The sequence below is a fragment of the Osmerus eperlanus genome, chromosome 16 (genome assembly GCF_963692335.1).
Source record: "Osmerus eperlanus chromosome 16, fOsmEpe2.1, whole genome shotgun sequence".
NCBI classification, from domain to species: Eukaryota; Metazoa; Chordata; class Actinopteri; order Osmeriformes; family Osmeridae; genus Osmerus; species Osmerus eperlanus.
Genome location: NC_085033.1, coordinates 8713036 through 8725582, shown reverse-complemented (window position 1 = coordinate 8725582; position 12547 = coordinate 8713036). Strand labels below are relative to the sequence as shown.

The following is a 12547-nucleotide window of genomic DNA, read 5'->3' as shown; positions in this document are numbered from 1 at the left end:
AGGGTCCACCTGGCCGTGCAGGAATTCCTGGTTCGGATGGGGTTCCTGGTCCTCCAGGTACCATTCTGATGCTGCCTGTAAGTCCCGCCCACCCGTCACACGCCCACCTAATCCTCCTTGTCACACATAACAGTCTCTAAACTGTGTGGCTCCTGCAGTATCAGGGCCGTAAACTCCAGTCATTTAACAGTATACCTCATTGCATCACCATTAACTCAAAGTATTTTAACCAACATCCACTCACAGAGCGGCAAATCACTTATCTTGTAAATGTCAGGGAGTGTAATGGAGTAGAACCAGTGACTGAGTCCCTGGGCTGCTCCATGGCAGAGCACAGTCTGTCTGTGTGGCAGAGTTTGACAGCTTTACAGGTACTGCTCTACACACACACACGACGGGGAGACCCATTAGCGGGCCGACTGTGTAAAAGAAGACTTCTCCTTTCATGAACAAGTGTTTGCTCTCTCTTTCTCTCTCTCTCTCTCTCTCTCTCTCTCTCTCTCTCTCTCTCTCTCTCTCTCTCTCTCTCTCTCTCTCTCTCTCTCTCTCTCTCTCTCTCTCTCTCTCTCTCTCTCTCTCTCTCTCTCGCTCTCTCCCCCTCTCCCCCTCTCTCTCTCTCTCTCGCTCTCGCTCTCTCTCTCTTTGTCTCTCTCCCCCCCATCTCTCTGACAGTTCCGTGCTGGAGGTGAGGCCCAGAAGGGACCTGTGGTTTCAGCACAGGAGGCTCAGGCCCAGGCCATCCTAGCCCAAGCCAGGGTGAGTGCCACTGAGCAACACTTGGAGAGTTTGCTGTATTATGAGCTAACGACTGCTGGGTATTCTTTGCGAATCGTTAGCAAGAGTGTCCCACCTGTGTTCTAAACATTCATTACGGCTATGGAACTCTTGGCCCAGTCATTCCTCGTTTTACAAGCTTTGATGATGTCGTGAATACAGGGCCAGAGTGAGTGCTCACACACTCTGGGGTCTCAGGAACTGTGGTGAAAACAGGTCACGCTCAGCAAGGTGTGTTATATGGACACATGGAGCACATTTAGACTGTACGTCACCCAAGCCCAGTACAGAATGCTGAGCAGAGTCTATGGAGTAGCAGGTGCATCGTTTCCGTAGAGAAAGCACTTATCACCTCTCTGTAACTGGCTGTTTCTAATAACGTTCACATCTGCAGATTTTACTGCAGCCCAAATTCACTCGGCTGATTTACAGTACAAGCAAAAGCTTTGTCGTGATTGTTTTTTGTCCCTGATTTGGTTTGATCCACAGCTGACCATGAGAGGATCTCCAGGGCCAATGGGCATGTCAGGAAGGTCCGGCCCAGTGGTGAGTCACCTTCTCGTACACACCCATACAAACAAACACGCAAACATGCACACGTGCTGAGACACACCAGCACACCTGTACACAAACGACAGTATACATATCATCCCCTCATTCCTCACCAGGCAGAAAAATAGGCTGATGAGAGCACTTTCCTTTAGCCTGCCACAAACTATCGACTATACAGTAACTCACGAACACACAAATTCACACACACACACACACACACACAGTATTATTTAATACCAGTTAAATCCCTAAGACTCATTTTGGCAGCTGCATGTCCTCATTACCACTAATGTCTTTATATAGCACCACCGTAGAATAAAAAGTGTGTACTGTAATTCAGGTTATTTTCAAAATGGCAGAAGAGTATTTATTCAGGATGATGTATTTCTCTAGTTTAGTTTAACATCAAACAGAAATGTATCACAGGCAACCAGTAATGGTGTGTGTGTGTGTGTGTGTGTGTGTGTGTGTGTGTGTGTGTGTGTGTGTCGTATAGGGTGGACCTGGATCTCCCGGACATAAGGGTGAAGGTGGCGACTCTGGACCTCAGGTTACATCTTCCTCCTCACTTGGCTTTCAATGGTCTCTTGACCAGTATTGTATGTTTTCCTTTGATAACAACAAACGGTAACAACTCTGTGATCTCTTCAGGGCCCGAGGGGTCTTCAGGGTCCTACCGGTCCACCAGGGAAAGGAGGAAAGCGGGTAAGAATGACTGTCCCTCTTGGTAAACCCTGCCAGTATGGTAAACACCTGCCAGGGAGTCAGGTGGCTGAGCGGTTAGGGAAGCGGGCTAGTAATCTGAAGGTTGCCAGTTCGATTCCCGGCTGTGCAAAATGACGTTGTGTCCTTGGGCAAGGCACTTCACCCTACTTGCCTCGGGGAGAATGTCCCTGTACTTACTGTAAGTCGCTCTGGATAAGAGCGTCTGCTAAATGACTAAATGTAATGTAAATGTAGTATGTGTTTATACTATAATAGTATTTCACGTTCTTCCTAGCCAACATCCATTTGGCAGTGTGGCCTGTCTTTGCAGGGAATATTCTGAGTGTTTGTAGTTAAGAAGATCACACTGTGTTCTCCTTGGCTAGGATAAACCAGCAACCTTCCATTCAATTATTTACTGTGTGTGCAATTTAAATAGCTACAGTGTGACAATGGTGTCCTAAAAACATGAAGTTCTCAATTATTTGTACAGATGTTCTTTTTAATGTAACTAGTTTGGAACCTGACGTGTGTGTGTGTGTGCCTGACCCACAGGGCCGTAATGGAGCTGATGGTGCCAGAGGAATGCCAGGGGAGGCTGGAGGCAAGGTAAATACTGGAGATCTCTTCTCTCACAACCCCCAAGTCATCAAACACGGCGCAATCTGTGATCTACGGCAACAAGTCCAACTCCTGTCAACCTGTGTGTTCTTGTATCTCCTATAACAGGGTGACCGTGGTTTTGATGGCCTGCCGGGTCTCCCTGGAGAGAAAGGACACAGGGTAAGAAGTGTCGGACTCACCTCGTTTATCTCCCTGTCCATTACCGTTGGGGCCATTGACTCGCCAAGCCACATCAGACTTAGGCCTAAACTGAGCCTTAAAATACTCTCAAAGAAAAAACAAGTCAAGCTACCAATCAGTTAAGTCTATCCTCCCCGGCTCAGTAGGTTTTGCCCTCGGGGGCCAGGCGACACGCACCCTCAACCATTAGGCCTCGTTAGAACAGCAACCCAATTACAGTGGGCCGCTCCTTGCCTCCAGAACCACTCAGCTGCCTTTGAACCGGGCCTGTGGAGGAGAACGCCTTAGCAGAACTCTGCTGAGTTTGGAGTTTGTGGAATGCGGGCCTTTGCTGAGTTTGGAACTAAAGGGCCAACGATCACAGAGGGTGTATTTGTAGACCCAGCACTGGGCTCTTATTCCTAATCCTGTCCCAGGTAATTACAGGGCACCCAGAGGCAGCCCTGCCGGCCTATAGGCGTCCCAGAACTCTCTCTCTATATATAGTGGAAACAATGTGAGGGTGTTGGCCATACTTGTGATTCTGATTTGTTTCTATATTCTTTTTTGGCTCTTTTTCTCTCTCTCTCTCTCTCTCTCTCTCTCTCTCTCTCTCTCTCTCTCTCTCTCTCTCTCTCTCTCTCTCTCTCTCTCTCTCTCTCTCTCTCTCTCTCTCTCTCTCTCTCCCTCTCTCTTTCTCTCTCTCTTGCACCCTTTCACCCTATGTCCCCTCTGTCTCTCTCTTTCTCTCTCTGTCTCTAGGGAGAGCATGGTTCCACCGGCCCCCCAGGACCACCAGGAGAGGATGGCCCCAGAGTAAGTGACCCCCGACCCACCAACCATCCCACCCTAACGGCTTCTCGGCCCCATACCTTTTCTCCCTCTACCCTGTGTTCCTCCCTGACCCACTTCTCCTCCTCCGTATCTCCAGGGAGAAGATGGAGAGATCGGGCAGAGGGGCGTGGCTGGAGAGAGCGTAAGCCTACACGCCCTAAAGTTGCGGTCAGACAGACTAACAGAGCACCAGCTCCCATAACCGCAGCGTAGTGATGACTAGCTACCTTCACGCCCCCGTCTCTGTCCTCAGAACAACATTGGTTCCAGGCCACATGCCTGCATCCTCCCCTCCACATCTATTAGAGGCAATTACTTCAGCAGAAGAGCCCCTCCTCCTCTCCACTCAGTTGCATTCCTGTCTGTTAGAGCCATCCTATCAGACATGGAACTTCTGTCCGTACAGACTAGGGGAGGGTCATGCTGTCAGGAAGGAGAATTAGCTGTTCTCACATTACCCATGAGAAAAGGCAACATTCTCCTTGCCTTCTGGAAATGGACCATGGCGTTGTGTGAGAAAAGACCTTGGTCGCTGCTCCGTGCATCTTATTAAGGCTCACTCAACCCAAATACTTGCACACCATTCTTTTCACTAAATTACAATTGAAGGTAGTAGATATAGAACATAGTGAAAAAGAGGCTCAGTTTTCCCCTCTCTTTACCCTACTTACTACCATCTGTAGTTACCATATTTGACCACCAGAGTTCAGTATTTCATGTGCTTCATCATTAAAAAGCCACAGCGGTTGCTAATGCCTTCAGTGAAGTGTCTAGTAACTGCCACCACCATAGTTAATAACGTTTCAAGAATAACACTTATCTATCTTACTTACTACATATGTATCTGTATTTGGTGTAACTCTTCTTTCCGTGGCGCTGTAGGGTCCTAGAGGGCTACTGGGTCCCAGAGGATCTGCTGGACCTTCAGGACAGCGTGTATGTTCTCCTCGCATCAACGTCAGACTACTACAATTGAAAGACATAGTTCTGTCACAATACTAACAAGTTGTCCTATTTACAGGGTCTACCTGGACTTGATGGCCAATCAGGACCTAAAGGGAATATGGTGAGTGTTTAGTAACTAAGTTGGAACTACAGACGGTAGAGTTAGGTGAACATCTAGTGAACTATTCATACAGATTGTACTGTGCCTGCAGATGAGATAAAGATGAGCTAAAGAAAGAAAAAACTCCCAAAAGGAACTCCCTCACACATGGACTTCTTGCCTCATTTCCAGCAAGCCTAGAACCCCCTCACCCATAGGCACTGAAACGTTATTATAAGCCCAGTGAATCATCCAGGTTGGGGATCTGCCTTTTACAGCTGTACACACAGTGCTCCCAGAGGCCTTGTAACAGTTGTGTTTAAAGGCTGTGACACAATAAGTCTGTGTGAGCCGTCAGCAGGGATGTGAAACAACACATCGCTTCCAGTCAGTGCTATTATTTTGAACCCACAACCAGATGGATGCGCTGCCACACAGAGAGAAAACCATTGCACAAGGTTATAACTCAGAGTGAAAGCCATCTAATGTAGGGGTCTGTTCAGGCAAACATAGGATCCGAGCATGCATGGGAAGGATAAAAACAATATTCACACTGAGGGCAGTGAGACAGTGGGTTTGGAATTACTGTCTCTTTGATTCACACAGTTGAAATGGTTTTACCGAAGAAATCCCACTCCCTTATTTGTAACTGTAGATCTTTAGGATTAACTTCACTGCTGCCATGGTAGCACATATAGAATGAGGATGAATTCACTAATCTTTAGGAAAGATGTGATTACATTAAAACGATATTGTTAAAGAGACACGGGCTTCCTCTCTCTTTCCACAGGGTCCACAAGGAGAAGGAGGGCCTCCTGGCCAGCAAGGTATCCCCGACCACAAGTAAGTCTTTTCTCTTCTCTCTTCTCTCTCTCTCATCTCTCTCCTCTCTCTCTCTCTCTCTCTCTCTCTCTCTCTCTCTCTCTCTCTCTCTCTCTCTCACTCTCTCTCTCCTCTCTCTCTCTCTCTCTCTCTCTCTCTCTCTCTCTCTCCCCTCTCCCCCTCTCTCTCTCTCTCATCTCTCTCTCTCTCTCTCTCTCTCTCTCTCTCTCTCTCTGTCTCTCTCTCTGTCTCTCTCTCTCTCTCTCTCTGTCTCTCTCTCTGTCTCTCTCTCTCTCTCTCTCTGTCTCTCTCTCTCCCTTACTCGCTTGTTCTCTCTCTCTCTCTGTCCTCCTCAAGCCTCTCAGCTATATCTATGGCACGGCGGGGAGTACTTTGACCTCAGATGGTCACACTCACGTTTCTTTAATCACTCAGATCTTCCTGTGTTTAACTTTCCCTCGTCCCTCACTCCCTCGTTTCTTGAACGTAGGGCACACTGTGGGATGTTTTTCAGGACTTCCAGGATTTGTTAGCTACTCAGAACAGTTGGCTGTCATCTTTATAATGTGTTCTGTTAGTATAAGTAATGGACACACATCTTGGATGGATTTGGTGCTGTCTGCCCCATGTCACTGTCAACTTGACAGCTCATTGGAGGAAATTCGATTTTGGATTCATATCTAACATGAAACAGCTTGCCTCATGGTAGTAGTGTATCAAGTATCCTTAGCCATAGAGGTCATCCCAAAGTCCTGATTTCCAAACCTAGCTGTAAGACAAGTTACTTCAGCTTGTTAGTAAGTTCAGGTATGTGACTATAAAACAACAGGTCGCTAAAATTTAATGTCATTTTCTGTTGTCTTCCAGGGTCTGGTCGGACCTCAAGGCCCTATTGGTCCTCCTGGTGAAAAAGTAAGTCTGAAAGCACACAGTCAACCCCACACTCCTCCTGCTCTTCTATTAGAGATAGGTTTCATAAGTGATCCAACAGAGTCTAGGCTCTCTACGCCATATACTTCTCCAGGCTCTCTGCACACAAATAGGAAGAACACACATGAAAAGACTTGGAACCGGCTCTTCCATATACTGTACTGTACACTTAATATAGCTCACATACTCAAAACCATTTCATTAGGGGTTTTGGTTAGCTATTTCGTTGGGGAAACTCTTTTAGCTAAAACTGTGGGTTAGTGGTGTTTACACATGAATGTCTCTATCCCTCTTTTTTTTATTATGTCTCATCCTGTTCACCTCTTTGCCTTCCTCTGTCTGTTTTGCCACATGTAGGGACCTCAAGGTCGCCAGGGTCTGGCTGGCTTGGGCGGTGCTGACGGCCCTCCGGTGAGTACTTCTTCACTTCCTGTCGCAGTTTGTCACAACCATAATCGCCTGTCCCTCTGTTTCAAGTCAAATCATGTGAAAAGTGCTGTCTAGATCTAACAGGTGTCACTGTGTGTTACTTGCCACTGTTGCTTCCACCTGCACTTGCCACTACTGTGGGCTTGATCTTGATCCTCATACTTGAACTCTGGAGAGCGCTGATGCATTTTGTAACAGACTTTATCCCAAAATCTCTCTTTCAGGGTCACCCTGGGAAGGAGGGTCCTCCAGGAGAGAAAGGGGGTGTTGTAAGTGTCTTACTGTCTTAACCGGATCATTTGAAACAATTCCATCAAAACAATTCCATGGAGTGACAGTTGACTAAGCTGTTTTCACTCTCTCCTGCTGTGTTCCTAGGGTCATGCTGGGCCAATGGGCTCCATCGGCTACCCTGGGCCTCGTGGTGTGAAGGTACCATATAAGACCTTCTGTCTTGACCTTTGAACTCTGTTGATTGCCCCCTCTTCCTTCCTGTCTGACATGCTTTGTCTCTCCACAGGGTGCTGAGGGCATCAGAGGTCTTAAAGGTGGAAGAGGAGAGAAGGTAAGCGAGCCCCTCTGACCCCCCCCCCCCCCCCATCCCCGACAAGCTCATTACAAAACGGTGGTTCTTAAGGTTCTTAATGCATTCGTAACATAACGGCCATTTAGTGGTGGATTAGTTTGTTCATTTGTGTGTTAGACTGTTTGTGTGTATTTCCTGTGAGTGTGTGCTCGGGGAGGATTCATGTATAAGTGGACTGAAATACTATTCAAGCATATAGCTATGCATCTTCCTGGTGGGTTTGAGCCATCCACTGATATGGGATTAAGTAGAAACCCCATTAAGAGCCTATAAGGCTTGTTAGAAGCACACACCATTGAGGGGTAATGGAGTGCATCACATTCATCTGGAATGAGGTTGTTTTTACTGCGATCCGACTGCTGGCTGATCTGGAGCCATTGTTTTCTGCTAGTCCATGTGGAAATGCTTTGAATATTTACCCCTCGCTCTGTTTATGAGTTATTCCACTGAGTCAGCAAAAAGGGACCCCTCTGGGTTTAGATTACAGTATAAATGTGGATTTGATTTTATTAATATTTTGATTGTATCGATATTTCAGTTAGTGGTCATCTGTTACTTCCACAGAAGTGTGAACCGACACAGAGGCAGTCCTAAAGCTGTGTAGTTCATCATCCTATCTCTGTGTATAATTTTTTTTAATAACACATCGTAATGCCATTTTCAACATACTATCTTATTTGACAGACAAACCACCACAAACATTGGTGAACTGCATTCTGCTGTTTCACCAGCAGGTGTCAGAACTGCTTGCAAGCACTTGATCTAGACATTTTATTGTATTTTATTGTCACTATCACATTTTATTGTACTGTATACATTATCACCGTACGTGAAAATAATACAAAAATACTATAAATAATTTTTATTTATAGAAACGGCAAACAATTTGTTTTTAGAATGTAACTATTTTACGTTTTGTGACCAGCAGGTGTCAGTACTTATCTATTGAATTGTAAAGAACATGTTAGCTTTATCTTTGTCAAGTGTACATGGTAGAACACAATTCCATTGATGGATCGACCAATATATCTATTCTCTTTCTATAGGGAGAAGATGGTTTTCCCGGCTTCAAAGGCGACATGGGTCTCAAGGGAGACAAGGTGACTGTTTGTAGTTAATGCTCAAGAAAATCCCCCTCCCCATTGTCAGAGGAGAGAATAATATATACGTGTCTGTGTGTGTGTGTGTGTGTCCAGGGTGAGGTGGGTGTGCTGGGCATCCGAGGAGAGGATGGTCCTGAGGGCCCGAAGGGTCGATCTGGCCCCAACGGGGAAGCTGGACCAATCGGCTCTGCTGGAGAGAAGGTACCTGATCTGATGGGATCCACTCATTATTAGATTCAACTCAGCAAACATCAAAACTGTGTCTTGCTCTGAAAATTAACAGTATAGTTATATATATATATGTGCATCAAAAATACCATAATTGTCACGTTAGCTCAATAATTAATTAAATGACTAAATACATAGAACACATGTAAGCGCTATAAACCAAAAGGAGTTGACAATTTAACAAAAACAACTTTTTAAGAAGTTTGTTCAACAATTGCTTAAATATTAATGTATTTTCAGTGCCTGCAAAGTCAGCCCTAAAGCGAGCCAGAACTTCTTGTGATGTTGTTAATGTTATGTTCTTTTTAGGGCAAACTCGGAGTCCCGGGATTACCTGGCTACCCAGGAAGACAAGGCCCTAAGGTACATAATCAAAACTATGAATGTGTGTGTGTGTGTGTGTGTGTGTCTTGATGTACATCACTGGCCCATCCCCAGACACCTCCCCCTTCTCACCACTCCCCTCAGTGTGCTACCCTGAAGATGAGGTCATGTACATGTTTTAGACTCAGCAGCTACTCCCAGCTCCTCATCTCTGCTGCTGGCCTAGATATAGATACAACACATGCTGTGTCACCCAGGCCCAGGCCCAGGCCCAGGCCCAGGCCCAGGTCCAAGCGTGCAGTGTTGAGGCTGTGAGGCTATAAGGAGGATGTGCTGTACCAGCTGTTTCTGTCCCTGCTTCAGGCAGAATTTCAGAGTGAAACATCAGACACGCAGAGCCAGAGAGGCAGCCCTCAGTTTCCCCCGGGGGGATCTGCCTCACAGTTGTCCCAGCACCCCAATCCTTCAGATATAGAACAGTGGCAAGGATTCCGAGTTTGGAGTTAATGATGACGCAAGAAAATCTCTGTGTGTGTAAGCGTGCTCAACTTTCCCCGCTGTGACAATTCCACCAAGTGAACATGATAAGCAAATAGACTGGTGTGATGTATCTGCCTTTGACAAAGGTGAGGGGAGACGGTCATCACAACAATGACAGTTCGGACCTGCCGTTCTCTCCTCTCTCCAACCTCAGGAATGCATGAGGTATCTCTCCCACTGTTCCTTGGCAGCCTCACTCTGGCGGCCTCGGTTAACAGTTTTCTCCCATGTTCGTTCTGGGAGCCGTTTTTCTATTGCTCCGCCTGTCTTATCTCCGTGCTGCGAGTCAGGCTTGTTCGTCTGCCCTATCTCCTCACCATTCAGTTTAGCAGGACTGCAGTGTGGGGGGGAAAAACGATTAAGTAGCAAAGATCCCTCTCCTTGCTGTCTCCACTGTTTCTACTTTGCCTGGGATGAAGTTGTCCTTCATACCACCAGCCCATGCCACTGCACATTATAGCCCATTCACACAAGCAGAATACATATCCTCACACACAGACGAAGAGAGAAATACCGTTTTCTATTACTGATTACCAATTCTACCATTTATAGAATTCGTGTTTCACCATGCTTCTCTCCTCACAGCAATGATTTGCATGGTAGTTATACCAACTAGTCTAGCCATACTTACAGAACATGGCCCTGGATTGTCTGGTTCCAGTGCAATGAGCAAACCTTATTACAAGGGCGTCTCATTGCTCTGCACTTGGCAAAATCGATCAGAAATAGAAAAGCATGTCGAGCAAACTTGAAAAAAAAAGGTTTATTTGCTATTATTTGTTATGCTGCGTGAAGGAAGGCTGTGTTGGTAAGCTGCTTTATCTTACATTCTTCATACACGCGGTGACTGTCATTCTGCAGTGTCTGGAGTTTCTGCCAGGCTATTTGTTTGACTGGCACGGTAATCAGCCCTAGAGGACATTGTCTGTGATAGCACAGCAGCTAAATTGCTGATGTCTTTAAAATAGGAGGTGGTGTTTTTCATCCCATTGTCTCTATTTGTTTCTACACACCTAATTTATCTTCCTAGTTTGTCCCCTAACTGTGCAAACAAGCTACCTTGCCTCCAACTGCCAGGTAGCTTGTTGGTGAGATGGGAAGTTTCTGTTGAGGTCCTGGTCTCATGGCCTTTTCAATGGCAACACCTATTGATAACATCCATAACCAGTAGATGCCTGATATTCCACTAGTCCAACAGTGTGATTCATGGACAGCTCCATACAGGATTTAAAGTGCATGACCGCTGAGTCTCATACTCTTCAGTTTCATTTCCTGTGCTGGGCCATTGAAGGGCAAGCATCTCTTAATTATTTTCTGTGGAACGCTACTGGACGTTAAAGACTGGACAGATAGCACTCTTCTTTGTTCTCCAATTCTAACTTTCTATCTCTCACTCTCTCTCTCTCTCTCTCTCTCTCTCTCTCTCTCTCTCTCTCTCTCTCTCTCTCTCTCTCTCTCTCTCTCTCTCTCTCTCTCTCTCTCTTTCTTCACAGGGCTCCAATGGCTTTGTCGGATTCCCTGGATCAAATGGAGAGAAAGGAGGGAGGGTAAGGAAATTAAATTATTCCACACTCTACTCCATAAGTGCATCCAGTTTTTAGCCTACAAAGAATGAAGTTCAACCATAAGATACAACTCACCACCAACACAAAAGACATGGAAGTTGAGCTGATGTCATCAAGGCAGTTGAAGGACTCAAGGTCCCAGCACACAGGGATCCAGTAGAGAGGGGTATCAGGTGCAAGGAGTGATGAGCATTGGAGGAGAGGAGGTGGGCTTTATGTTATTATCCTCTCTCAGACAGACAATCAAGAGTAGACACCTCAGGACCCAAAATGCCAGATCTGACAGGTAGTTTAAGCTGTCAAGGGCCTCTGGGTATGTGCTTACCACAGGGATGAAATCATTTATTTTCTAAAAAATGTTCCGGAGGATTCTATTTCAACCATGACTCAACCCCCTTTGCTTAACTGTCGGTCTTTGATAGGCTTTGCTGTGTTTAAATGTCTTCAGCTCACAACTTTTACAAAATAAAATAGTTAAAATTTCACTAGTCTGAAAAGTTCTGTTGACAGACTTTTGAATGTTTTTTTCTTTTATAGGGTATCGCTGGCAAATCTGGTCCAAGAGGTCAACGTGGTCCTACGGTAGACATCTGTCTAAAAATTCACCTGCAAATCAGAAGTTGTATAAAAAAAAATTGCAACCATTCTAAACAAATGCCTTTGTGGGTGTGTTTGTGTGTGTATTGTCAAATATGTAGGGTCCCCGTGGTGGTCGTGGTGCTAGAGGCCCAACAGGAAAGCCAGGCGCTAAAGTTAGTGTAACTCTAACTTTAGCATGCATACCTACCTCTGCTTCCCATTCACTCAGCTGCCACAGTACTGCAATAATCCCGTCTTTAATCCCGTATAAATCTGTACCTCTGCTGTTCCTCCTCAGGGCACATCAGGAAATGATGGGCCCCCAGGTGGACCCGGAGAAAGAGTGAGTGCCAGCCCATGTTTTGGTTTGTATTCAGTTTCATGGGACACAGTTTGTGGTCTTGTACTCCATTATGGTTTGTATTTTTTGGGAAGTTCCATGATGGTTTTGTATTGTTGTTTTTGGAATCCGTATATTAATGTGGTCACTTCTCTCTTTCTCTTTCAGGGGCCTCAAGGCCCTCAGGGCCCAGTCGGCTTCCCTGGACCTAAAGGCCCCAATGTAAGTATTGGAGGGGCCTATGGGTCATTCAGTATTGTATCTAACAAGCTATGGTTTAAGTATATTATTCAAGGCTTCTGGCCACCGTTGCTAACTAACTACTTGTTCACCATCAGGGACCACCTGGGAAAGATGGACTGCCTGGACACCCTGGACAGAGAGGAGAGACTGTGAGTTTTCCAGAGG

General features: G+C 46.0%; 1 pseudogene; it reads left to right on the top strand.

The window, feature by feature from the left end:
* The window catches only part of LOC134037127 (collagen alpha-1(XI) chain-like), a 55425-nt pseudogene that overhangs the window by 25184 nt on the left and 17694 nt on the right, over nucleotides 1-12547 (top strand).